Source organism: Myodes glareolus, chromosome 1 (genome assembly GCF_982192425.1).
Source record: "Myodes glareolus chromosome 1, mMyoGla1.1, whole genome shotgun sequence".
Taxonomy (NCBI): Eukaryota; Metazoa; Chordata; class Mammalia; order Rodentia; family Cricetidae; genus Myodes; species Myodes glareolus.
In genome coordinates this window covers 38,982,111-39,010,085 of record NC_142026.1, presented here as the reverse complement: position 1 = coordinate 39,010,085, position 27,975 = coordinate 38,982,111, and the positions used below count along the sequence as shown (strand labels likewise).

General features: G+C 37.9%; 1 long non-coding RNA gene across 1 annotated transcript; it reads left to right on the top strand.

Annotated features, from left to right (window-relative positions):
- LOC148123306 (uncharacterized) lies at window positions 1–27,909 on the top strand. The gene is made up of 4 exons (XR_015737638.1): window positions 1–65; window positions 8,573–8,710; window positions 12,398–12,556; window positions 27,800–27,909. It is a non-coding gene; the product is annotated as an uncharacterized LOC148123306 (long non-coding RNA).
- The last annotated feature ends 66 nt before the right edge of the window (window positions 27,910–27,975 follow it).

Here is a 27,975-nt window from a genome sequence, read left to right as displayed (position 1 = left end):
AATTGTACCTACCCATTTAAAATCGATGGCCATGGGTGTGACCCTTACAATTTGGAGACTAATCGGTTTGTATTTTCAATGTACCATATCATTCATTTTTGATATATAAATTTACCTATATATGTATTTAAACCTAAAAGTAGAGAATAATATAAAGTAGAAGATTGCTTTTTAAAATGTAGCTAAATACAGGGAGAAAGTGTATGTAATAAAAGCCATCTGGTTAAGCAAACAAATGTATCAATCATATTACATTGCCTGGTGTAATTGGATTCAAAGCAGGCAAGTAACTCCAAGAGATCATATGAAGCATCCACAAAATCACAGTAATTTCATACATCTTATATGCTTGTGAAGTCCCCCAAAGAAAAGAATTCTTTAAATTATTTTTCCTAGTCACGGTTTTTGACCATGTTTACAGCACTAGTCTTGAATTTCCTCCATCATAGGAACCTCAGAATCCAGAGAGTAGTTGGTTGTCCCCATAAACAGTCTTGCCACTTTTACACCATAGTCACTACCAGACTGGTAGGATGATACTTTAAGAAAGTCAATCAGGCTGCATAGCACCTTATAGCACTGTGAAATCTAGCCAACTGGGAACTTAGGGCTATTTTCTCTGTGTCCTGTAACCAAAAAGTATGGTGTCTTCAGTAATAGGGTCTTAATCAAATGATTATGGTGGGTAAGATGACTGTCATTAGACTGTATTGTTTCAGGTGCCATTCATCCTCCCTTGTCAATACCCAAAGTAGAGGAAAACTGGCACTGAGAGTTTCCTTTAACAATACGTCTTCAGGGAGCAGGATTGTTTACTAATGTGACATAACTCTGTCTAAACTCTGAACTAGATTTTAACACATGACCCAGATATACCACTCCTGGGCATATAACCAAAGAAGTTATATGCTAGGAAAAGTGTCAACTTAGATGGTCTTCAGCTAGTGAATGGGCAATGAGAATGCATGCATACATACATACATACATGCATACATGCATAGTACTCACCTGAAAGGAAAAAGTGACATTGAGAAACTTTCAGGAAAATGGATATAACTGAAAGAAATTATACTGAGTTATGTTTTCCAGGCCATAAGACACAATTCAGAATACTCCATCTCATGTGAATACGGCTTCCATTCATCTCCATGCTAACGTAAAGTACATGTGGAAATTTGAAATGATTCATTGCTAATTTGGATGCATTTGGGAAGGAGAGATAGAAGAATATAGGTGAGATGAAAGCAGAAAGTGAGAATAGAGGAAACAGATGGGTTCAGACAGGAAGTGAAGTGATGGAGCAGCAGGAAGATGAGCATGAGAAAGCATTAGACAAAATGAAGTCTTTATGAAGAAGTTTTTTTTTTATTTTTTTCTTAATATATTTACGCCCCTCTTCCCAACACCCTCCCCCTCCCCCCACTCCCTCTCCTAATCCCTCTTTGTTCCTTAGGGCAGTCAGGGTTTCCTACCCTGTGGGAAGTTCAAGTTCCTCTCCCCTCCCTCCAGGTCCAGGAAGGTGAGTATCCAAACAGACTGGATCCCCAAAATCCAGTATATGCAGAGGAAACAGGTCCCAGTATCATAGTCAATGGCTTTTCAGAAAGACTTCGGGCCAGCCACATTCAGAGAATCCGGCCAAATTCCGAGAATCTGGTTAGATCACGTCCTCGTTCAGTCCCAGTCCAACTGGCCTTGGTAAACTCTCATTAGATCCGTTTCCTTGTATCAGTGGGTGATAGCATCCCTCGCAGTACTGATTTCGTTTTTCATGTTCTTCCTCCTTCTGCTCCTCATTTGGACCTCGGGGGGCTCAGTCCGGTGCTCCAATGTGGGTCTCCGACTGCATAGCCGTCCTTCGCCAGATGAAGGATCTATGGTGATAAGCAAAATATACATCAGTATGGTTATGGGCCACGGCCGATTCAGGCACCCTCTCCTCTGTCCAGAGAACAATCTGGGGGATCTCTCCTTGGACCTGGGATCCCATATATAATCAAGTCTCCTGTAAACCCTAAAATGACTCCCTTAGTTGAAATATATTCTTCCCTGATCCCATATTCATCCTTCCTTCCTCCACCCCATCCCAGGCCACCGAGCTTTCCCCATTCCTCCCTTACTCCCTTCTCTCTAACCCTCTCCCCTTTCATCAACCGTCCCACCCCCCCCACATACACCCGAGGTTACCTGGGACTCTTGTATATTTCCTACCTCCTGGTGGATAGCTAAATAATCTTCATCAGGTTCATCTTCTTATTTAGCTTCTCTAGGATCACGAATAATAGGCTCAAAGACCTTTAATTATGGTTAGAATCCACTTATGAGTGAATACATACCGTGTTCCTCTTTTTGGGTCTGGCTTACCTCACTCAGTAAAGCGTTTTCTATTTCCATCCATTTGCATGCAAAATTCAAGATGTCATTGTTTTTTACCGCTGAGTAAAACTCTAATGTGTATATGTTCCACACCTTTTTTAACCATTCTTCTATTGAGGGGCACCTAGGCTGTTTCCAGGTTCTGGCTATTACAAATAGTGCTGCTATGAACATAGTAGAACAAATGCTTTTGTAGTATGTTAGGGAATCTTTAGGGTATATTCCCAAGAGTGGAATTGCTGGGTCCTGAGGGAGGTTGACTCCCAGTTTCCTGAGAAACCACCACACTGATTTCCACAGTGGCTGCACGAGTTTGCATTCCCACCAACAATGGATGAGTGTTCCCCTCACCCCACATCCTCTCCAGCATAGGCTATCGTTGGTGTTTTTGACTTTAGCTATTCTGACAGGTGTAAGATGGTGTCTCAAAGTGGTTTTGATTTGCATTTCCCTGATCACTAAGGAGGTTGAGCATGACCTTAAGTGTCTTCTGGCCATTCGAAGTTCATCTGTTGTGAATTCTCTGTTCAGATCAGTACCCCATTTTTTAATTGGGTTAATTAGAGTTTTAGTGCCTAGTTTCTTGAGTTCTTTGTATATTTTGGAGATCAGACCTTTGTCTGATGAGGGGTTGGTGAAGATCTTCTCCCAGTCAGAAGGCAGCCTTTTTGTCCTACTGACAGTGTCCTTTGCTTTACAGAAGCTTCTCAGTTTCAATAGATCCCCTTTATTCATTGTTTCTCTTATTGTCTGTGCTGCTGGGGTCCTACTTAGGAAGAGGCCTCCTGTGCCTATATCTTGTAGACTACTTCCCACTTTCTCTTCTATCAGGTTCAAAGTGGACGGATTAATGTTGATGTCTTTAATACATTTGGACTTGATTTTTGTGCATGGTGATAGATATGGATCTACTTTCATTTTTTTACAGGTTGACATCCAGTTATGCCAGCACCATTTGTTAAAGATGCTTTCCTTCTTCCATTGTATACCTTTAGGTCCCTTGTCGAAAATTAGGTGCTCATAAGTTTGTGGGTTAATATCTGGGTCTTCTATTCAATTCCATAGGTCGACTTCTCTGTTCTTATGCCAATACCAAGCTGTTTTCAATACTGTAGCTCTATAATAGAGTTTGAAGTCAGGGATGGTAATGCCTCCAGAAGTTCTTTTATTGTATAAGATTGTTTTGGCTATCCTGGGTTTTTTGTTTTGCCATATAAACTTGATTATTGTTCTCTCAAGGTCTGTGAAGAAGTTTGATGGGATTTTGATGGGGATTGCATTGAATCTATAGATTGCTTTTGGTAGAATTGCCATTTTTACTATGTTGATTCTCCCAATCCAAGAGCAGGGGAGGTCTTTCCATTTTCTGGTATCCTCCTCAATTTCTTTCTTCAAAGACTTAAAGTTTTTGTCAAATAGGTCTTTCACTTCCTTGGTTAGAGTAACCCCAAGATATTTTATGCTATTTGTGGCTATCATGAAAGGTGATGTTTCTCTGATTTCCCTCTCTGCTTCTTTATCCTTTGTGTATAGGAGGGGAACTGATTTTTTGGAGTTGATATTGTATCCTGCCACGTTACTAAAGGTGTTTATCAGCTGTAGGAGTTCTTTGGTAGAGTTTTTGGGGTCACTTATGTAAACTATCATATCCTCAGCAAATAACGAAAGTTTAACTTCATCCTTTCCAATACGAATCCCCTTGATCTCCTTATGTTGTCTTATTGCTATTGCTAGAACTTCAAGCACTATATTGAAGAGGTATGGAGAGAGTGGACAGCCTTATCGCGTTCCTGATTTTAGTGGAAAGGCTTTGAGTTTCTCTCCATTCAGTTTGATGTTAGCTGTTGGCTTGCTGTATCTTGTATCCCCAGTCTCTCCAAGACCTTTATCATAAATGGGTGTTGAATTTTGTCAAATGTTTTTTCAGCATCTAGTGAGATGATCATATGGTTTTTTTTCTTTCAGTTTATTTATATGATGGATTACATTGATAGATTTGCATATGTTGAACCAGCCCTGCATCTCTGGAATGAAGCCGACTTGATCATAATGGATAATTTTTCTAATGTGCTCTTGGATTCGGTTTGCCAGTATTTTATTGAGAATTTTCGCGTCGATGTTCTTGAGTGAGATTGGCCTGTAATTCTCTTTCTTGGTTGTGTCTTTGTGTGGTTTTGGTATTAGGGTAACTATAGCTTCATAAAAGGAGTTAGGCAATGACTCTTCTGTTTCTATATTGCGGAATACGTTAAGGAGTATAGGTATTAGCTCTTCCTGGAAGTTCTGGTAGAATTCTGCATTGAAACCATCTGGTCCTGGGCTTTTTTTGGTAGGGAGATTTTTGATAACAGCTTCTAGTTCTTCACGACTAACAGGTCTATTTAGATTGTTCACCTGGTCTTGGTTCAACTTTGGTATATGGTACTTATCTAAAAAAATGTCCATTTCTTTTACATTTTCCAACTTTGTGGCATATAAACTTTCATAGTAAGATCTAATGATTCTCTGAATTTCCTCTGTGTCTGTGGTTATGTCCCCCTTTTCATTTCTGATCTTATTAATTTGCATGTTCTCTCTCTGCCGTTTGATTAATTTGGATAGGGGTTTGTCAATCTTGTTGATTTTCTCCAAGAACCAGCTTTTTGATTCATTGATTCTTTGGATTGTTTTCTCTGTTTCTATTTTGTTGATTTCAGCCCTCAGTTTGATTATTTCCAGTGTTTTAGACCTCCTGTGTGAATCAGCTTCTTTTTTTTCTAGATCTTTCAAGTGTGCTGTTAAGTCTCCAATGTGTGCTTTCTCTGCTTTCTTTAATTGGGCACTTAGTGCTATGAACTTTCCTCTTAGCACTGCTTTCATAGTGTCCCATAGGTTTGAGTATGTTGTGTCTTTGTTTTCATTAAATTCAAGGAAGAGTTTAATTTCTTTCTTTATTTCTTCCTTGACCCAGGGGTGATTTAGTAGTTGACTGTTCAGTTTCCATGAGTTTGTTGGCTTCCTGGGGGAAGCATTGTTGTTGAATTCTAATTTTAGTCCATGGTGATCTGACAAGACACAGGTAGTTACTAATATTTTTTTGTATCTGTGGAAGTTTGCTTTGTTACCCAGTATGTGGTCAATTTTCGAGAAGGTTCCATGAGCTGCAGAGAAAAAGGTATATTCTTTCCTATTTGGGTGGAGTGTTCTATAGATGTCTGTTAAGTCCATTTGATTCAATACCTCCAATAAATCTCTCAATTCTCTGTTTGGTGTCTGTCTGATTGACCTGTCCATTGGTGAGAGAGGAGTGTTGAAGTCTCCTACTATTAGTGTGTGTGGTTTGATGACTGCCTTGAGTTCTAGAAGAGTTTCTTTTACATATGTGGGTGCCTTTATATTAGGAGCATAGATATTCAGAATTGAGACTTCCTCCTGATGAATTGTTCCAGTTATGAGTATGAAATGTCCATCTCCATTTCTTCTGATTGATTTTAGTTTGAAGTCGATTTTGTTAGATATTAGAATGGCCACACCCGCTTGTTTCTTAGGTCCGTTTACTTGGAAAACCTTTTCCCAACCCTTTACTCTGAGTAGGTGTCTGTCTTTGTGGTTGAGGTGTGTTTCTTGTAAACAGCAGAATGTTGGATCCTGTTTTCGTATCCAATCTCTAAGTCTGTGCCTCTTTATAGGTGAATTGAGTCCATTGATATTAAGTGATATTAATGTGTTTTTCTTCTTTGATTTGTGCTTGTGAATGGTCGCTAGATATTCGAGTTATTGTAGGCCGTGTTGGGAATGTTGGATTCCTTCGGTAGTGATTTTCCTTCTAATATTCTCTGTAAGGCTGGATTAGTAGCTACGTATTGTTTAAATTTGTTTTTATCCTGGAATATTTTGTTTTCTCTGTTGATAGTGAACAATAGCTTGGCTGGGTATTGTAGTCTGGGTTTGCATCCATGGTCTCTTAGTTTCTGCAGTACCTCTATCCAGGATCTTCTGGCTTTCATGGTTTCCATAGAGAAATCCGGTGTAAGCCTGATAGGTTTACCTTTATAAGTTACTTGACCTTTTTCCTTTGCAGCTCTTAAAATTTTTTCTTTAATATTTATGTTTTGTGTTTTGATTATTATATGGCAAGGGGATGTTTTTTTCTGATCCAGTCTATTCATTGTTCTGTATGCTTCTTGAACCTTCATAGAAATATCGTTCTTTAGGTTGGGAAAGTTTTCTTCTATCATTTTGTTGAATATATTTTCTGGGTCTTTGATCTGCAGTTCTTCTCCTTCTTCAATCCCTATTATTCTTAGATTTGGTTTTTTTATTGTGTCCCAGATTTCCTGAATGTTTTGTGAAGAGAATTTGTTGGATTTGCCGTTTTCTTTGACCAGAGCATTTATTTTCTCTATGGTATCTTCAGATTCCGAGATTCGTTCTTCTATCTCTTGTATTCTATTGGTTATGCTTGATTCTGTAGTCTCCGTTCGTTTACCTAGGTTTTCCATATCCAGCCGGTTCTCCGTTTGTGTTTTCTTCATTGCCTCCATTTCAGTTTTCAATTCTTGCACTGTTTTCTTTACTTGTTTGATTGTTTTTTCTTGCTTTCTCAGGGTCTCATTCACGGATTTACTTATTTCTTCAAACTTTTTGTTATATTTCTCATCCAATTCTTTAAGGGAGTTATTCATATCCTGTTTAAGGGACTCTATTGCTTTCATAATGGCACTTTTTTCCACTTCTTCTGGGTTAAGGTGTTCAAGCCCTTCTGTTGTGGGGTCCTTGGGATCTTGTGTTTTCATGTTGTTTTTCAGATTATTGGATGAGGTCTTGCCTTGGCGTCTGCCCATCTCTTACTTCAAATGTTCTCTATTGGAACTTCTGTTACCGGGTCAGGTTCCCTTCTTGGGCTGGGACTTCAGTGACAGAATGCCCACCTTTCCTCAGGCAGGCTATTGAAGCACAGGCACTCCCTCTTTCCTGGATGCGCTTACAATGCAGGCTCAGCTTGCAAGGCAGCTGAGCTGGGGAAAATTTTATGGCCCCAGGGGGAAGGGAGAAATATAGGAATTCGTACCTGGATGGGAGCTGGGATGGCAGGCGGGAGGGGGTAGCCAGCACTGCAGGGCGACCTGGGCGACTGTGGGGTCAGGGAAAGCCAAAGCTCTTCCTCACCAGGACCCCCACCTATGGTCCTCTGCTAGAAGTCAGGGCCCCTGCTGCTCAGGAATGTGGCTGAGCTGACATCTGGTCCACCTGTCCTCAGGGAGGCCTTTAAGACCCAGGAACTGCCTCGAGCTGCGCTGTGCCTACAGTCAAGGCCCAGCTTGCAAGGCAGCTGAGCTGGGGAAATTTTATGGCCCCAGGAGGAAGGGAGAAATATAGGAATTCGTACCTGGATGGGAGCAAGGATGGCAGGCGGGAGGGGGTTATGAAGAAGTTATATGGGCAGCAATGATCTTGCAATCTGAGGAAAAGTATAATAAAAGGGAATAATAACACTCATGTGATATAAAAGACAGGAGAGGAATACTGGGAGCTAATATTTAAGAGAAATTGTGATGAAATGGATGAGAGAAAACTAAGGGATTAATCCAAAGCTAAGAATTATAGAAGATTTATGATATCTCACAAGCTTTTAAGCTAAATTAAAATAAAAGACATGAATAGGCAATGTAAATAGTGTATATATGTGCATGTTTGTGTGAGTGTGTGCAGTTTGGCGCCATATATAGTTTCATACTTCCACTGGAGAATCTTGGAATCTCCTGGAAGTAAGGGAGAATATTTTAGACACATAACTGAAAACATTAAGTCAATTTTAGTCATTAAAATCTCATAGTTGTGTATCTTTACAGATACTAGAAGTAACAAAGTCATGTAGTTTACTTCTTTTGTTTTAAATATGTTCTCCTAAATCTTCCATGCCAATTCAATAATTCTTTAATATACCCTGTAAACAATAGCATAGACATAATTCTAAAATCATTTCGAACTGCTAATATTTGTATGCATTCAAGGTTCAGGATATTTATTACTAGCATTAATAATACAATTTATAAAAGACTATTATGGAATTTAAAATAATGTGTTTAGAGGCGTGTGCGCGCGCGTGTGTGTGTGTGTGTGTGTGTGTGTGTGTGTGTGTGTTTTAAGAAAAATTTATACAAATCCTGGTCAAAGTGTTTTTATGAAGAACTTATAAACACTGACTACTTCATAGCATCTGTCCCTGGACCAGTGATTTTTAAAAAAGCATCAACTGAATCTTGCATTTACTGGAGCATTAATAAATGCGGACTCAGAGGACGTTGCTGGATCTACGATAAGTCAAAAATGATCTACGTGTTGATGGGAATATGTAAGTGATGTGAACTGTGCAATTTTAAGTAGACAAAATAGTTTTTATAATTTTCAACTGTTTATAACAAAAAATAATTACCATGAACAAATACTTTGCTAATTGAAGACTTATACAATTGTGTAAAACGGATGTTATAAACTTGTACTACAGAATTTATGTAGATACTTATAGTTTTGTTCTAAATGCACTAGGTTTCTGTGTTATTGTTTAAGAACAAGTGATAATTAGAATAATTTCAATTTGTTAACTAATTTTGATGTATAATGATACAGCCAAATTGATTTCCGCTATAAATTTTTCAGTTTTATAGTATTAAATATTGTGTAACTTTGATTAAAAATTATTATACCTGCAAATAATATCAAAATCTTTTTGAAGATAGACTTTACAATTTCTCCTTTTTGGTAATATAAGACACATGTTATCTTTCAGTTACTGAAAATCTCACAAAAATTTCTTAATATCTTTCTTCCAAGTGTATTTCAACATGTCATTCATGGGTAGAGAGTCGGTGTCTGTTTCATAAACACAAAGCGGAGAGAGAAATCAGGATACAGGACAAAGACATGAGCTCTCAAGCCTTCAGCAACAAACTGAACCTTTGAAGGTGGAATTTATAATCCCCTCACTTTTGAATCTTTTTAATTATTTTTAACTTTTATTCTTCTATCATGTATTACAAACTTAGCACAGTTTCCCCTCCCTCCATTACCCCCAGTTCCTCCTCCCACCTCCCTCTCCCCAAGATCAATAAATAATAATTCATTTTATTTTTCCTTTTAAAAAGAAAACAATCTCTTTTTCATGTTACATACCAATCCCAATTCCCTCCCCTCCTCCCCTTCCCTCCACATTCACCTGCACTTCACACCCCATCCTTTCCTCAGAGAGGGTAAGGCACATTGCTTTAGGGAAGGTCCAATGCTCTCCTTACTGTTTCTAGGCTTAACAAGGTATGCATTCTAGGAGAATAGATTTTCCAAAAGCCAGTATAAGCAGTAGGGATAAGTCCTGGTGCCACTGTCAGTGGCTACACTTTCTGCCCCAGCCACATAACTATCACCCACATTCAGGAGAATTAGTTTGACCTATATTGGTTCTGTCCTTGTCCGACTGGAGTTGGTTAGCTTCCATTAGCTATGGTAAACTGTTTCCACCGGTATCCCCATCGTGGTCTTGACCTCTTTGCTCACATTCTCACTCTTCCCACTCTCTCTTGCAGAGACCAGCAGCAGAGTACTAGGCTCAGTTCCTGTTTTTTTTTTTTTTTTTAAATGCTGGCCTCCTAGGGATACCCACTGAACATAGCTTAATAAGATACAATAACACTGGGCACAGACCCTCACATCATGGCTCATTGTGGCAACCCAGTAGGAGGAAAAGGGTCCCAAGTACAGGTAAAATTACTGGTACAGTACCTTGTGAGCAACAATGTCATATTTGCCTTCCACTCTTCATGGACCTTCACACCCTGGAGTCATATTTGTAGTAGCTTTTGTTAGGGTCCTCAGAGCAGAAATCCCTCAGCTTTTCCTTTACAAATTGGGAAGCTATCTGGGTGCCCTAGGGATCCTTTTTCTTTGTTTCAGTCCAGAGGTCTCTCCTAACTAGTGCTAATCTCCTTATCAATTATGGCCTCTCTTCCAACATTTCCTAGTAACACTATGCTTCCTAGGACTCTTTTCTACTCCAACCTGTACATTTTTATCTCCTCTGCCTCACTTCTTCCTTTTCACTTAAGATCTACATAAGAGAAGTCAACACCAAGCCAGAGGTTCAGTGATATGCTGTCTTGAAATATGCTCTACAAATGAAATTAGTTGGCACATTTTAATTTTAACTCCAGTAAAGTTCTTGCCCCTCCAAGAATGCAAATCATCTCTTTATTCAAGTATCATATTTCAAACCTGTTCTCCCATGAACACTGTGGTGAAGTGTGCCTCCACAGGCAAAGTTTGCTTGTGATTTTGAAGAAGCTACAGGACCCACCATTTCTCTTTGGGTGTGCTTTACACTCTGCCTACAACTTTTTCTGATACTGCTTAGTATTTCTATCTTCTCTGGCTCTATTCTTCACTCTAGACATCTATTTCCAAGGCTAAACTTGGCATTGCCCTATTAGGCCTGTTCTATGCGGGCTCCAAGCTTGCAGCAAATTTCAGGCTCCCTGACTTTCTTTTCAAAAATTTATTGAAATTGTCAAGATACCAAAACCACTTTTTTGCATTTTACTCCCCTGGACATCTAGGACAGCTTAGTAAGATCTGCTTCCAATATGAGCACTGGAACTTAAGTCAAAGCCATGGCTATTTAGTGGTACTCACTTGGAAGCAAGGAGAGAAAGTTCCCTTAAGCAGCAAGTCCATTTAAAATTATGAAACTTAGCTGCTGAAGTATCCTCCCCAGGCAGGAGCAGACTTTTGTCCAATGAGTTCGGAAATGTTCTGAAGACCTTTCTTCATCGTTCTGATGCACAATGACCCACTCCTGTTTACTCACACTAATCTCATTAGCAAGTGCTTCCTGGGCCCCACTTCTCTCTTCTTCTTCCAAACATTTGGTCTTGCTCTTTCCTGGCCAGGCTATGAACTCACCAAGCCTTTCCATGCAGTTTCCTTTTGTTCAACTGTGATTCCAAATAACAAAGGCTACTATGACCCACAGCATAGCATAGTTTTACTCTTTTGTTGTTTAAACTTCTGCCCTCTCAGTGTTTGCTTGTGTCTTGGTATTTCTTTGCACTCCTAGTTCTACGCAATCATTCCATTTCAGTCTCTGTGAGACTATAACATACTGCTCCAGTCACAGGTTCTTCTGGGATAAAAGTTTGGTTTTCACTTCTTGATTCCATCTGCTATGGAAATGGACTTAAGGCAGATGCCATGCTACTGCCATGTTGTTCTTTGCTCTGCATGTTAATGTTTTATTTCTTTATCTGTTAAACATAGACATTTAAATGTCTTGTCTGAATTTTTCGACTGCTATTAGATGAATTTCTTACTAGCACTACACTCTTCTTGGAGGCAATACTGAATATATTTTCTTAATTTTTTCTCAAACTCTGTGCTTTCAAAGAATCATTACAGCCATTCCCTACTTATAATTTTTATTGTAATATCACATCTATTTCACAAGTAAATGTATCATTAAGAAGCTATCCTTTAAAATAGATGAGGTATTTATAAGTGGGAAATGTTCATTCATGTTTCTTGCCTTGTGAAATGACTCTGCTGGAAAACTAGTACAAACTGTGTCTCAGGTTAACAGGGCAATTCACTTGTAAAGTTAATTACATTTACATAATATAATTTTCATAAGTTCTAGACAAAAATAAAAACTATGAAGTAAATATATTTTCTATTAACTAATACTTAAGCAACTACATGAAGGTTTAAGGAGGCTTCACTTCCTATAGGCAATAAAATATTGAAAATATAATTAATTTATGTGTTTGCAGATTAACATACTTCATAAATTTTTTAAACATTGCTATTTTGGAATATTGAAAAATTTTGTAAGCATTTTAAATAAATATTTTGATGTAAGTTTATATTAGTAATTATATTTGTAATTGGGAAATTAATACTTTAAGAAGTAAACTATATCTTTTCTTCAGGTAAATATAATTTTTTCAAAATTTTAATTAAAGATATAGTTACACTCTATTACTTCTTTTTCATTCAGGTCTTGCTTTACAATTTTCCTCAGTCGTGTTTAGTCTTCTTGCACTTTGCATATTTGATAGAGTTGTGAAGGGAAAAACTGAGAATGTGGTCAGTACTGTAAACACAGCAAATGTCAGAAAAGAAGAAAAACTGAATTTATAACTGATTTCTCCTTTGGGTAAGAATTGTATGTTTTCCCTTTGTCAATGGGATATCATATTGATAGCCTTTAAACAGTAGTCAATAGCGCTATTTGAATTGATAAACGCTTAATGTAATCCCACAAGATTTTTTATGAGCATAATAATATAGTTCTTGTTAAAATTATTGAAGATATTATAAAATATATGCCTTTAAACTCGTAAAATATATTGAAGGTCTTTTCCCCTTTTCTTGGAAGTAGATTATTTTCTCTATAATCTATCCTGACTACAGCTTACCCTCTCTCCACTCCTCCCAGATCCTCCTACCTCATCTCCCCTCCAGATACCCCCCCATTTCTGTCTCTCATTAGCAAAGAGAAGGCTTCTATGAGGTTGCAACCAAACCTAGTAAAATAAAGTGTAATAAGATAAAAGAAAAGCATTCACAACAATGCTGGACAAGGCAACCCAACAGAAGGAAAAGAAACCCCAAGAGCAGGCACAAGAATCAGAGACCCATTTCATCATACACTCAGAAACCCCATAAAAATATTAAATTGAAAGCTTTAATATACATACAGAGGACATGGTGGAAACAATTGTAGGACCTGTGCTTCCTACTTTGGTCTCTGTGAGTGCTTATGAACTTTATTGATACAGAGGACCATTTTTCTGGTGTCCTCCATCTCCTCTGGCTCTTACACTCTTTCTGCTCCTGCTTCTCTGGGTCCGGAGCTCTGAAATGAGAGATTTGTTAGAGACATCCTATTTAGAGCTGTGTATTCCAAGAACTCTCTCTACTCTCTTCCAACTTCCCTCCCTTCCTCCCTCCCTCTCCATCCCCCCCCCCGTAATGTCTGGATGTCCATTTGTGGGTCTGTGTATCTGTTCCCTTCTGCTGCAGGAAGAAGTTTCTTTGATGATGACTGAATTTGACACAGATGTTTGTGTATAGCAGAAGGTTGCTGGGAGTCATTTTATTTATAGATTTTTATCTTAAAACCAGTAGGGCTTGTTTTTACCCTTGGTCTCTAGACTGTCTATTCTCTGTCTAGTCAAACAGCGTCAGGTATGAGTTCTGTCTCATGGAGTGGGTTTTAAGTCAAATCAGATGTTGGTTGGTTATTCCCATATTTTTGTGCCATCATTGCCTTACCATACATTGCAGACAGGATTGATTATAGACTTGTTTGGCACTTACATATCTCTTTTGGCAGCCTACAAAGCACCTTCCCAAACCAAAGACACCACACACTCTATGTAGGCACCAGCTGAACTTTTCCGCATTCAATGAGTTGTATGTGGTTGTTGTTTTTGGCGATGGTGCCCCACGATCAGTTTGTAGAAAGAAATCCATTCTCTTGACAACAGACTGGGCATTTTGGATATTTCTGTGGGACCTCATTTGTAAAAAAATAAAATAAAATAAAATAAAACTCGATAAAATGCAATGCATTCCTGTTATTAAAGGCCTTCTTTGAGACAAGGTGGCAAGTTAGGCTTCTGCCTTCCCCATTATTAGGAAACCTAATTTGGTTTGCTTTCCTGTACTTAAGGAGATTTCTACTGCCCTATGGATTTTCAATACCATCTCTCAAATGCCCCAAAAATCCATCTGTACTGTCTTGCATTCCTCAACTCAATGTGATCTCCACTGTTTTCCACCTGATCCTCACTTTCACATCTCCACCGGCATCCTGTTTGCGAATCAAAATATGTTCTATTTTCCCTTTCCAGGGAGATCCACACACATCCTCACCCCAGCTCCTTCCTGGATGCATAACCTCTGTGGTGGTTTTAATGAAAGTGGCCCACATAGATTCATAAGGAGTGACACTATTAGAAGATGTGGCCTTGTTGGAGCCAGTGTGGCCTTTTTGGAGGAAGTGTGTCACGGGAGGAGGCTTTGAGGTTTCAGATGCTTAAGCCAGGACTAGTCTCTCTCTCTCTCTCTGTCTCTCTCTCTCTGTCTCTCTCTCTCTGTCTCTCTCTCTCTCTGTCTGTCTCTCTCTGTCTCTCTCTCTGTCTCTCTCTGTCTCTCTCTCTTTGTCTGTCTCTCTCTCTCTCTCTCTCTCTCTCTCTCTCTCTCTTCCTCCCTCTCTCTCAGCTACCTCTCCAGCACCATGTTTGCTGCATGTCACCATGATTCCTACCATGATAATAGTGAACTAAACCTCTTAATTGTAAGCCAGCCCCAGTTAAGTGTTTTTCTGTATAGGAGTTGCCATGGTTACAATGTCTCTTCACAGCAATAGACATCTTAACTAACATACCCTCTGTGTGTCTAGAGATTATAGGTTGGTTAACATTTATTCAATGGTTAATATCCACATGTATGAGAAAGCATAGCATATTTGTATTTCTGGGTCTGGGTTATCTCACTCAGGACGATTTCTTACAGTACCATCCATTTGTCTACAAATTTCATATTGTCATTTTATTAAACAGCCGAATGAGTTTTCCTCCACTGTGTAAATGTACTACATCGTCATTACTGATTCTTCAGTTGAGGGAAATCTAGGCTGTTTCCAATGCCTGGCTATTATGTATAAAGCCACAAAGAACATGTTTTTGTGGTAGGATGAAGCATTCTTTGGGTCTATGCTCAAGGTGGTACATTTGGATCTTTCAAGATTTATTCCCACTCTTCTAAGAAAATGCCATATTGATTTTCATACTGGTTGTAGAAGTTTGCACTCCCACCAGCAGTAGTTGAGAGTTTCCTTTTTTCCACATCCTACAGCATGAATTATCATCTGTGTTATTGATCTTAGTCATTATAACAGGTATAAGACTGATTCTCAAAATAGTTTGATTTGGAATTCCCTGATAGCTAATGATGTTGAATATCTTCAAGTGTTTCTCAGCCTTTTTATTTCCTTTATGAACAATCTAACACATTGTTCTATAGAATCATTTTTTCTTTTTTTGTTTATTTGTGGATTTTGCAGTATGATTTACATTACCATTTATCTACCCATCTTCTAACATCTACCCTCTGCCTTTGAAACCTCCCCCAAAGTCAAAACCAAATCTAAAACAAAAAAGAAAATAACAAAACAACAATTAAAACAAAATAAACATCAAAAAAGAGGAATCTAGTTGTGGAAGTTGCAGTGTGGCCTGTTGAGTCACACAGTTTATCCTTTAGTTCATTCATCTGTACTTGCAAGTGTTCATTTGTCACAAATAATTGGTCTGACTTGAGGCATTTGGTTTCTGCTACACCAGTAATAAGCGGATCTCATTGGGGGCTCACCTCAGTGAACTTGTTGTCCTGTGTCATGGAGATCCAGCAGTTTTGCATCTGTAAGTTCATCCCACCTTCACACTTCATAGATGAAGTGGATGTTGGGGTGGGCCAATCTTTAATTCCAGTTATGGGTCTGGGTGGTAGCTGGGATGGTCAGCTCTGTAGCTTTCCCTCATTGTCACTACCTGGGCAAGCTCCCCAGCACTGCCTTGGCTAGATCACCCAATACAATTTCCAGCAAGGAGTGGGGTCAGCCCTGATGCTCTTGCAACCTCAAAATCAGATGCTCCTAATTCATATCACCATGGACAACGGTACTGTCCAGGTAAGGCACTGGGCTGTCTTTACTGATGCTTAAGGGGAGTGTGATGGGATAGATAGTAGGGTCAGTTTTCCGGCTTTCATGCATTGAGGCCTGGCTCACCTGTGTCCCTGACAACAGGGTCAACTCTATTATGCTGTCAAGGTGTGATGGTCAGTATACAATTTAAACTGTAGTTGTGTTTCTTTTAGAAACATGGATGCTCATGTGTTTGGAGCATATATATTAAGAATTGAAATGTCATCCTTCTTGATTATTTTACTTGATCAATAGATAGTGTCTCTCCTCATCTCTTAATAATTTTGGTTTGAAGTATGTTTTATTAAATATTAAAATGGTTACATGAGCTTGCTTCTTAGGTCCATTTGCTTGGAATATCCTTTTACCCAAGGTAATGTCTATATTTGTTGCTGAGGTATGATCCTCACATTGAGTAGAAGGGTAGATCCTGTTTTCACATTCGCTCTCTTAGTTTTTTATCATTATTGGGGAATTGAGGTTGTTGATATTGAGAGATATCAATGACCAATACATCTTAATTCCTATTTATTGTTGTTGATGGTGGTAGTGGTGGTGGTAGTGGTATGTTTGTGTGTGAGTGTGTGTGTGTGTGCATGTAAGTATGTGTGTGTGTGCATTGTGTATGTGTGTTTAGGCTTCCCTTCGTTTTTTTCAGATGTGGGATAATTTATTCTGTGTGTTTCCATGGTGTAGTTAACCTCCTTAGATTGGAGTTTTCCAACAAGCACTTTTTGTAGAGCTGGATTTGTAGATAAATGTTTTTCTCATAAAACATCTTATTTTTTTCATCTATGGTGATTGAAGGTTTTACTGGGTTTAGTTGCCTGTACTTTGAGCTGGATTTCTTCTTTTTCCTCTGTATTTCTTAGATTTCATCCTCTTATAGTATTCCAAATTTCCTGGAAACTTTTTGTTAGTAATTATTTTAGATTTATCATTTACTTTGGCCTGTGTATCAGTCTCTCCCATTGTCTTCAACACCTGAGATTCTCTCTTCCATTTCTTGTATTATGTTTGAGAAGGCTGCCACTACAGTTTCTTTTGGAAGTTGATAATTTTTTATTTCCAGATATTTTTCCATTTCATGTATCTTTATTGATTCTACTTCCAATTCCTGGTCTTGGAATGTTCTATTCATTATCTTCCACTGTTTGTATTTCTGGGTTTCATTGAAGGATTTATTCATTTCCCATTTCATGGACCTTACTATATTCTTAAACCTGTTTTGTCTTTTTCCTGTGCTTCAGCTATGTTGAAATACTCAGGTGCTCTACTGGAGGCATAATACTCTTGTTATTATTGTGTGTGCTTTCATGTTGTCATATAGACATATGGAATATGGATGAATATAGATCTACTTGCTGATTTGGATTTGTCTTCATTTAACCCGACAAGATTTCCTGATTAGTTACTGGGCATAGAGAATTTGAGAGTCTATTAAAAATGTTCTACTTTATTTTTGAGAATTTTACACATGTGTATAAAATGAAATATTATCACATTTACCCTTCATTCCCCTCAGCTCCTCTCATGTCCACACAGCATGAACCGTTCTCAGCTTCATTTCATGGTGTGTGTGTGTATGTGTGTGTGTCCCAAAAAGTGTAGTTAATGCCACCCATATATTCATGAGTATGAGGCCATGTACTGGAGCATGAGACTCAATTTATTTTCTAAATTATTTTTATTAAATATTTACATGTGTGAGTGCATGTATGGATTTGCATGTGTGTGCTGTTGCATCTGTGTGATGTAGACTTGAACTAAGAATACTCATCTTGCTTGTTAGCGACTTTACCTTCCTTCCTTTCTTCCAGCCCCTAATATCTACTTTTGTTACTTTTTCTTTGGGGTATCAATAATCGCTTCTTAATAATCTTATAAATTAAATTACATCTTTCACTATAGAAAATAAAATGAAAATTTAAAAATTAAAATCATGTTATATTTCTAAAAGATTATTTTAGCGACTTGATTCAAAATTACATTTATTGATTATTTGACAGAGATAACTCCAGAAACTTTGTTCTACAGATTTTCCTCTGCTTTTTATTTTAGAAAACATAAAATGTAATGTCATCACATATCTCTACATTTTACGTCCACGTGAATTTTATGAATAGTGGTTAATACCCTGAATCAATTGCCTGTTATTTTTTTCAGTTTATATTTAATCCCAAATATTTCTTGGAAAGAAACATTTGCACTTAAATATAGAATATGTATTCATCAACATATGGAATTTTTCTCAAGTTAAAATGTTCTTGTAAAGAAATTATATTTTTCATACTTTCTAATGTAGTATTTCCATGTATTTTCCAAGTACTAGATAAAAAATGATTTTTTTTCTAGCAAGAACACAGGAGCACTGCAGTATTCTCTGCTCTTTCTCTGGGAGAAATGATAACCTTCATGTGACCTGGCGTGGAAGGGTGGTTCCATCTGTGGCCACGACATGCAGAGGAGAAGGTGAAGCAGGCAATAATCACTGCACTCACAGTCCGTAAACTGACCATGCAGGATGAAAATTTATAATAGTTTTATGTAAAAATTGACTCATTCTTTTTGGTGTAAACCCACAGGACCGGAGAACCTATGAGGATCTGAGTTCTAATTCTATTCTTTGAAGATTTCATAAGATTTGTGGTCGGGCTATAATTCAGAAGAGAAAATATAGGAAAAAATATCTATGTGGATTTTCATTTTCACAATAAATAATACTCTGATGAAATATTTCTGATGGTGTTTTAAGAATTAGGATTTTTTTTTAGTTTTATTATTTGGACAGCAAGTGTTCCTGCCATAGTTCATACATGGGTAGGTCTCAAGAGTCAGTTTACTCACAGAAGCCTTTGGGCTATGGGAGTTGAACTCAGATTGTCAGAACTGTACACAAGCACCCTTACCTCCTAAGTCATTTGCTAATCATTTGTTAGGATTTTAAAGTATTATTTTATGTGTGTGATATAAATATTAGTCAGAATCAGTTTTAAATTATTAAATTATACCTATGAAGGAACTCTTAAATCTAGATATGATTTTAATATATATGTACAGTTAGATAATGTTAAAATAATAACATTAAGATTCTCTTGAATATGCATATAATATGTATTAATGCATTAAGGACTTATTTAATTTACATTTACTCCTCTCTCTGTCTCTTTCTCTCTCTATCTCTCTGTCTCTTTCTCAAAGAAAAACAAAAGTTATAATAAGAATTAAGAGTTGAGTTGTAGGGTGAAGACAGAAATTGGCTTTTTGCTTTAGCAGCACATACACTCCGGCTCACAAATTAATTCAAGGCAAATAAAAAAGAAGGATATTAAATAAATGAATAAAAATTCATCACCTTCGTTTAAAGTGATTTTGACTGTCTTTGAAATAATCCTGGAAAAATAACTATTACTAGATATGACAGGTTAGAAAATAAATAATATTAAAATATTAACCATATGAGAAATGGGCATCTTGTCACTCAAGCATGTGAACCTATATTTGGATTGCTATAATCTTTGTAAAGTCAGACATGGCACCATGCCTCTTTAGTCTTTGCACTCTTATTGCGATACATAAGGTAGAACCAAGAGAATCTCTGGAAGCCTGGTACATATAACAGTGACAAAGGAGAGACCCTGTCAACAGAAGAGCAAGGCAAGGGTCAGCATCTAACATGTTCTTTGACATCACATGTACATGAATAGTGGGTTTCAGACGTTTATGCACACATGAACATGAACAAACACTTATTACAATGCAAACATACACAAGATTTTAAGGGAATCATTATACATTAGAAGATTCATGTATAGATGAAAAATGTTGAAGATTTCTAGTTTTCATGAAATTGGAATCTTTGGAGAGTTCATATTTTGAATGACCTATGTTTTCTTTTGTTGGTGTAATTGGCCACTTTTAGGTGTAGATTCGTGACTATAACGCAAAATCATCAAATCTAGTCAAAGGAGATATCTCATTTGAGACTGATTGTTACTAGGTCTTTCAGTACCTTCACAATGACTGGCTGTGGGTCTCTCTATCTGTTCCCGCCAACTTCAGGGGGAAACTTCTCTGATGATGGCTGATAAGACACTATGAGTCTGTCAGAATGTCATTAGGAGTTACTTTCTTGTTCTCCTGTGTCTCTGTGTGTTTTCACAGCAGTAGTCTTTTGTTTGGACCTAGGTCCTTGGGCTATCTAGGCTGGGGTTCTTGATCACACAAACAAGGCCAGGTAAGGGTTCCATATTCTGCCAGTTGGTTACTCTAACAAACTCTGTGCCACTATTGCCCTAGAATATCTTCAGACTACATACCATGACAGATCAAAGGTATTGTGGCTTAATTGATATTACCTTTCTTCTATGGGTTGTGCAGAGAAATTTTTGCTACCAAGGATGCTAGCACATAGTGTGAAAAGCTCCGTGTGGCACCAGCTTGACTTCTTCAGGTTCTATGAATTGCTTAGGTGTTGTCTTCAGCCTTGGGACTTGCTGTCAATTTGCAGAGAGAAAACGACAGCCTTGGCAACAGTCTGAATTGTTTGTGGGTTTCCGTGGGACACTATTGCCCCAAACCTCAATCAGATGTAACTCTATTTCAGACTAGAAACTTCTTTGGGTAACAAGAAATGTCCAGTTAGGGATCATTTTCCCTATTTTATGACTTTATTTTAATCACCTTCACGAATGTTTGTGTTTTTAAGAAGCTTCTACTACATTAGGTGTTAGGTATATTTCTTAAGATCAGCCTTTCTGCTGATGCAAATAATTCCAACCACACCAAATTATCCTGAATAAAAGATGCCCACGTTTAATGCCCCGAGCCTGGGTGGTCTGGGAAAGCACAGCAAGGAAGAAAGAGAGCAGGGGAGACCATGCAAAACCCTGAGACCATGTGTTCCTTTTCTGGGCAGCAGTCTAGATAGCCTGTGGGAGTGGTCCACATCTTGATGGGCTTTTTCGGCCCTCCCTGGGGAGGGGTCACTGCTGATGTAGGCAAAGATTTGCTAAATTATACGTGTGCTCATATGCGTGTATTCTGTGTGAGAGAGGTGATAGAGTAGCTACTGCATATTGTGCCCTTTACTAAGATGTTATCATTGGTCAGAATATATATACATACATCCACTCATGGAATTTGAGTTTAAATTTCATATAATATTGTGTTGACAATACTGAGAATATTTTTAGCCTCCTCTTCTTGTCTCCCTAATTAAAGAAAGCATTAACAAGATGCATAAATTAACAAGTATTTGCAGAAAGTCTCTTGTGTAATGTCAATTATCTTATATGTTGGGAATTTAACAATGAATAGCATAGTCATAGTTCTTATGTCCAGGGAGCTCACTAGAAGAAGATGAATATGATTAATGTACAAGTAATCAATTGGAAAAAATAGAGAAGAGCTATAATATAAAATGAAAAGAGAATGCAATACTGAAGGGACTTCTTGAAGGCAAGTGTTAGGTAAGGATATAAAATTTAACCTGGGCTGTAAATGAGAAATAGTTCCATATGTGAAATAGCTAAGGAAGAGGCCTTGAAGCAAGTGCATCCCAGGAAAATGACCACCTCTCTCCCCCAGTAACAGAGAGAATGAGAAAATCAAACCACGGTTGGGATAAACCGAGCTGCTTAAGAGCTGCAGAGAAAACAGATGATGCTAGGCTTTGCGCATGCTTCAGAAAATGATTTCTTCTTCAGACAGCTTGGTATGAAAGTTTGACTTTTCCATATTTAATATGTAGACACCTCATTCTCTCACACCTTGGTCTTCATGACTTGTGAATTTATATCTCGTTTTAAATGTCTTCAATCAGCATATTTTGTCTCTCTGCCAGACAGACCCTTCCCAAGCCAGAGAGTCCACATCCTAAAGTCAGTGAGTCCTATATAGGTGAACACACTGCTGATACACACCACTCACCTTTCACACTGAGGTGAATGCATAAGCTAAGTGTAACCTTTCTTTAGCCAACACTCAGACTTTGGCTGCTGTGTTTTAAGGAAGACCTAGCAGGCTAGTTTATAAACACAGTGCACAAGAAGCTTTGAGCCTTCGGTTTTCAAAAGCCTGGGGTAGCTCTCTGAACATGCTTCCCACTTCACTGCTGCGGATGACAAAAACAGAGGCAGCCAAATTCCCAGCATAATGCCAGCTGTGAATGACAATTAAGAGCTTGCCCTTTTAGGAATAACTGTGAATGGGGAATATTGAATACAGCTTTATGCACCTCTGTTTGTGACTCACCATAGAGAAATGTTGTTTAATGATTTGAAGACCAATTCTAGGTCTTTCCCACTCACTTTTATGTACTGCCTATTTTCTAAACACTTACAACATTTAGAATATGTGGAGGGCCGCAATCACATTCTCCATTGCTTCAAGGGACAAAGGTAGAGATTGACCTCTGTGACTTCAAGGTGTGGTGGTACACGCCTTTAGTCCTGATGCCTGGGAGGCAGAGGCAGATTGACCTCTGTGACCTCAAGGTGTGGTAGTACGTGCCTTTGATCCCAGCGCACGTGCTTAGTAACTTACTACTGCTGGGTCCCTGCCTACTTCCGAGGCATCATCTGGGATAATGGGCAGCGGACCAATCCAAGAGTGACACGTCAGAAGCGAGGACTGTTTCCTTTATAAGGGCTGGGTTCCCCTCATTCTGGGTCTCCGCCATGTAAGCTTATGCTCTCCCTCTCAAGACGCATTAAAGCTTTGCTGCAGAAGAATCCTAAGTGCCCCGCGTCGTTCTTGCGGGCGAGATGGTAGCGCGGGGCAAGAATAAAACTAAGAAGTTTGAGATCCAGATATCAGCAGATTGGAATTACTAGTTAAGGCTTCTTTGGGTCTCCTTCCTTCTCCCATATAGTCACTAGCACCACCACAAGGATGTCACCTCCTAATGTATCACTTTCAAGGTTAGAATTTAACATAATCTATGTTTTATTTTCATTTATTTATTTATTTATTTTTCTTTTTTAATCTATGTTTTCTGATAGCCCTTTAATGGCTCCCTCAATCAAGATATCTTTTTCATTTCTCTTCCTCGCTGTGCTTCTCTTTCTTGAACATCTCATTCCTTAGGGTTCTCTTCTTCCCTCTCCATCTTCCCTCCCTCTCCCCTTCCACAGTCTTTTTCCACTCTCATAACTTTCTCAGGAGGTCTATTCTGTTTCCCCTGTTTAGGGACATCCATGCATATCTCTCTTAGGGTCCTTCTTGTTACTTGGGATCATGGACTATAGGCTGGTTGAAGCCTCAGGGCGATTGGTAATGAAAAGTCCCCAGACTATCTTAATACAAAATATACAGCTTTAACAAACAGAAGTAAGACTTACATCAGCTTACACCAGAATCCAAACGATCTGTCCAGACGCAGGAGCCAGGCGAGAGAGCTAGCGGGAGTGCGCTTGCAGGTTTATAGGCAAGATTTAGCCTAAGGGCGACACGCCCCACAAACAGATAGTGACTGGCTAAACTCCCCTATCATCTGGTTGTCCTTTGCTTTACATTTAATATTCACTTATGAGTGAATGAAGATGGACGCTTAAAAGAAATCCCACACTAGCTCAGAATGGAGAATAATATAAGGTTATTTATTTCGAGGTAGACTCACACATCAATATCTTTCGGTGAAACAGAAAACAGCAACTGAATCCTGCAGCCAGAAAAGTGGTCAGATGCAGGCTTTACATCAGCATAAATAGTATAAGAGATCATGCCCAAGTGACTGGGTAACTTAAAGGCTATTCCTATAGCATCTTAACCTTTTGTTTAAATAAGAGAGTTCTAAACCTAATACAAAATTATATACAAAAAGAACAAATACATCAAGCAATACACATGTAATAAATGTTTTAATTATTATCCTATTCCAATGAGTTTAAGTCTTGTATAATAAATGACATGGCAGGCTGGAGAGATGGCTCAGTGGTTAAGAGTACTGGCTGCTCTTCCAGAGGTTCTGAGTTCAATTCCTAACAACCACATCGTGGCTCACAGCCATCTATAATGAGATCTGGTGCCCTCTTCTGGCCTGTAGGCACACATGGAAGATATGTTGTATACATAATAGGTAAATAAACCTTTAAAAATAAAATAAATGACTTGGCCAACTCATGAATGGAAAGTAACTACAACTATCTAGTCTTCAACCTCATCGTAGATCCAAGAAGGGAAATAATATTACTTGAGTAAGCAGGAAGTACAGTCAAGCAACTTCCAAAAATGTACAACAAATGACAGAGACAACTTACTGCCTGGGCAATCACCCAAAGTCTCATTAGCAATGTTGAAGCAACCAACTTTGGCTAAGGCCTAGCGTAACTGACAGACTATTTTCAGAGGCAGGAAATTTTTCAAAACTGTCTTTCCCTGTCTTGACAAGATTTGACAGTATTTTTCCTTGTGTCCTGCTTATCCCTTTCTAGATATCATGTACCATGTCAGTAGTTGAGGCATGGGCATTCCTTTGCCCAAAGATCACTTTTGCCAAGAAGAAAACCAGCTACAAGTGGAGTGTCTTCGGTGCTCAATATTCTCTCAGAAATAGATCAGTGTTGCTAGGAGCAATTGTGTCTCATTTCAACAGAACCCAAAGTTATTTAAATGCCATATTCTATAGTTCTTTGAAGTAGCTGAAGATTAACTATCTATGCAGACTACAATCTCTATGAATCTAAAGAACCTGAACAGTCTAACTATAAGTATGACAAACATGTATGACTATTGAACTATAATTCTTGATTCTTATATAACTTAAAGACTATGACTTAATGTTAAAAGATTATACAATAAACAACTGTACAACAAATGAGGACAATGACTTCAAAATGTAAATAATGTACATCTTGATCAGAGGAAGAAATGAACATTGTAATATGATCCAAAAATTGTAAGCAGAGGTAGAAGCATACATGCATACAATATGACAAAATAACTTTGTCTAGGTATAATTTAAGTTTGTATCATTATATAAGAATCTATAGCAATGTAAATTGCTTATAAATAATAACTCACAAGTTTTCACTTTATTACTCACTGTTAGTAGTTTTAGTAAGCTCACACTAACTTACTATCTCATCCAATTTGTCTGAATCCACATGGGGCACCAGATAAAAATAGATGCTTAAAAGAAATCCCACACTATCTCAGAATTGAGAATAAAAGAGGGTTATTTATTTAGGGGGAGACTCACAAATAAATATCTTTTGCTGGAATGGAGAACAACAACCAAATTTCACAGCTGGAAAGAGGTAGATGTGCACTTTACAACAGCATAAATAGTGTAAGAGACTATGCCCAAGTGGGTGGATAACTTAAAACCTACGGGCTGTAGGAAATCCTACAACAAGTGAGTACATAAGATGTTTGTCTCTGGGTCTGTGTTACTTCACTCAGGATGTTTTTTCTAGTTCCATCCTTTTGCATGCAAATTTAAAGACACCATTGGTTTTTTAATACTGACACTTTCTCCACTGTATAAACACACCACATTTTCATCTATTCTTCAATTGGGGGCATCTAGGTTGTTTCCAGGTTCTGGTACTGTGAATAATGCTGCTATGAACACAGCTGAGCAAATGTTCTTGTAGTATGAGTGTGCATCTTTTGAGTGGTTGATATTGCTGGGTCCTGGGGTAGATTTCTGAGAAACTATCATACTGATTTCCAAAGTGACTTTCTAAGTTTGCACTCCCGCCAGCATTAGAGGAATCTTCTACTTATTTTTGATTGTATTATTGGGTAATTTGATGTCTAATTTCTTGAGTAATTTATATAATTTGGAGATCAGCCCTCTGTCCAATGTGGGGTTAGTGAAGATCTTTTCCCATTCAGTAGGTTGCCGCATTGTCTTAGTGACTGTATCCTTTGTCTAACAGAAGTTTCTCAGTTTCAGGAAATGTATTTATTAATTATTGCTCTCAGTGTCTGTGCTACTGGTGTTATATTTGGGAAGTATTCTCCTGTGCCCATGCAATCAAGGCTGTTTCTAACTTTCTCTTCAATGAATATCAGTGTGGCTTGTTTAAAAAAAACAAAACAAAAAAACACATAAGCTGTTTGAGGTTGTGCAATACAAACATTTAATTAATAAAAAATAGGATTTTTTCTCACAAGTATCAAAGTAAATTATGTTATTGTTCTCATTTTTGTTGTTCTTTTCAGGCAAGTTTCAGTATTTAGCGTAGTTGGACCTCAAATTCACAATATTCTTATCTTGGTTTCTGGAATTACAGGTGTGAGCTAATATTTCCAAGGTAAAGTTTATTGTATTGGAAGTTGCTATTAACAATAGTGTATAACTTGAACTCATTAGCACAGGATACCACTTCCTAAATATAACCCCAGTGGCACAGACACTGAGAAACAATTAATAAATGGGACCTCCTGAAACTGAAAAGCTTCTGTAAAGCAAATGACATGGTCAACAAGACAAAATGACAACCTACAGAATGGGAAAAGATCTTCACTAACCCCACATCAGACAGAGGTCTGATCTCCAAAATATACAAAGAACTCAAGAAATTGATCATCAAAAGAACAAATAATTCAATAAAATAATGAAGTACAGACTTAAATGGAGAACTCTCAACAGAGAAATCTAAAATGGCAGAGAGATACCTTAAGGAAATGCTCAACATCCTTAGTCATCAGAGAAATACAAATCAAAACAACTCTGAGATTCTTACACCTGTAAGAATGACCAAGATCAAAAACACTGATGATACTTATGCTGAGGTTGTTGTGGGTTAAAGAGAACCCTCCTCATTACTGGTGGGAGTAAAAGCTGATACAGCCCTTTTAGATGTCAGTGTGGAGATTTCTCAGAAAATTAGGAAAGAACTTTCCTCAAGACCTGGCAATACCACTTTTGTGTATATATCCAAATGATGCTCATTTGTGTCACAAGGACATGTGCTCAACTATGGTCATAGCAGCATTATTTGTCATAGTCAGAACATGGAAACAACCTAAATGTCCCTAAACCAAAAAACGGATAAGGAAAATGTGGTACATTTACATAATGGAATACTACAAAGCAGAAAAAAAAATCTTGAATTTTGCAGGCAAATGGATGGAGATAGAAAACATCATTTTGAATGAGGTAACCCAGACCAGAAAGACAATTATCACTCATAAGTGGTTTTTAAACATAAAGCAAAGAAAACCAACTACAGATTACAATCCTAGAGAACCTAGACAACAATAAGGACCTTAAGAGAGACATATATAAGTCTAATCTACATGGGAAGTAGAAAAGAACAAGATCTCCTGAGTAAATTGGGAGCATGGAGACCTTGGAAGAGGGTTGAAGAGGAGGGCAGAGGCAGAGTGGGGAGCAGAGAAAAATGTAGAGCATAATGAAAATTTATATATTTTTCATACTTTTTAATGTAGTATTTCCATGTATTTTCCAAGTACTAGATAAAAAAAGATTTTTTTCTAGCAAGAACACAGATGCACTGCAGTATTCTCTGCTCTTTCTCTGGGAGAAATGATAACCTTAATGTGACCTGGCGTGGAATGGTGGCTCCATCTGTGCCCATGGCATGCAGAGGAGAAGGTGAAGCAGCAAATAATCACTGCACTCACAGTCCGTAAACTGACTATGCAGGATGAAAACTTAAAATAGTTTTATGTAAAAATTGACTCATTCTTTTTGGTTTAAACCCACAGGACCGGACAACCTATGAGGATCTGAGTTCTAAGTCTATTCGTTGAAGATTTCATAAGATTTGTGGCCGAGCTATAATTCAGAAGGGAAAATATAGGAAAAAGTATCTATGTGGATTTTCATTTTCACAATAAATAATACCTTGATGAAATATTTCTGATAGTGTTTTATGAATTAG